The sequence below is a fragment of the Poecilia formosa genome, unplaced genomic scaffold (genome assembly GCF_000485575.1).
Source record: "Poecilia formosa unplaced genomic scaffold, Poecilia_formosa-5.1.2 Scaffold117, whole genome shotgun sequence".
NCBI classification, from domain to species: Eukaryota; Metazoa; Chordata; class Actinopteri; order Cyprinodontiformes; family Poeciliidae; genus Poecilia; species Poecilia formosa.
Window position 1 is genome coordinate 111705 of NW_006800056.1, and position 1174 is coordinate 112878.

The 1174-nt window shown below is 46.4% G+C and overlaps 1 long non-coding RNA gene across 1 annotated transcript; it reads left to right on the forward strand.

Moving 5' to 3' along the window:
- The first annotated feature begins 404 nt into the window (after positions 1-404).
- On the forward strand, positions 405-916 carry LOC107837137 (uncharacterized). Its single transcript, XR_001663131.1, has 2 exons — positions 405-546; positions 653-916. It is a non-coding gene; the product is annotated as an uncharacterized LOC107837137 (long non-coding RNA).
- The last annotated feature ends 258 nt before the right edge of the window (positions 917-1174 follow it).

Below are 1174 nucleotides of genomic sequence, written 5' to 3' on the forward strand. Positions count from 1 at the left end.
GGAAAAATAGGGTGGAGACGGTCTGATGGAGGCAGGGGATTTCTGGCCCAAACGAACACCCGGGAAGCGTCGGACTGCCGCAGAAGACGGTTAAAATGTATGAGATAAAACTCAGAGAGACGAGGATATTTATGATTACTGTGTCACCCCAAAGAGATCTGTTGTGGAAAGCTGAATGTCGGCAGCATCCATGGGTCTGATTAATAACGTTCCCCCAGAACGGAGCCAAAGGCAGCCGGAGCGCCGGTTCCAGGCAGGAATCATTCTTTTCTTCCCTCCAGGGAGGACGGAGCGAGGTTTCACTCTGCACCCAGGGTAACTTCCAAGTTTCACACCAAACTTTAACCAACAGAACGCCCCTCATTACTGTTGTTCGGTTCCTGTCGGTGAAAAGTCTCCAACTGTTGTCAATAAGTCGAAGTGAGTAAAACCTTTTATTGTTTTGGGCTGCAGGTTATTGATGTGAAAGGAGGTCTGGTTGCTGCTGCTCTACATCTAAATAAGCCATCACTCATGTCTGTGAGAGCGGCCATTTCTGAGCGACAGGTACCAATTCACACTGACGCGTACCACAGCTTATAATAATAATATGAGATTTCTGACAGAAGCTCCTTCCTGTGTGGGTTAATAACCGTTTCTCTTTGCCTGTCAGGCGACTGAACGATGTTTTACTACAGAGACACACTGACCAGATGGATGTTCATTACCGAAGTCCCATTCTGATCCCAGCGGTCCAAGCGAGACTTTTTAGAGATGATCAGGAATTTCACAAAACACTACAACTCCAGAAACCTGTTGTTGGTCTTCTGTGGGAATTTTATCAGCCACAACAAACTGTTCAGTTTGGAAAAGGGAAGTTTTTCCTGCATGCAACAGGAAAAACAGCATTGTGTCAATACAACAAACCTGGCCTTTACCTGACTCTTGGTTCTTTGAAAAGAACAAATTGACTTAAACTTCCTGTCTTGGCCCTCCCCTTTTGCCTGTTTTCAGTCTCAGTTTGGGAGCAAAGGTAGAGATTGTGAATCTGTGTGAAACATTGGCTGAAAACAGCGACTCGGTTCCCAGGGTTCATGCTAGAGACCCAGGCAGAAGATTTGTTTCACTCATGAACATCACAGCTCTGCAGGTGAAACAGGCTGGATGTCTCCATCATGTGACCTGCTCTGTCTGC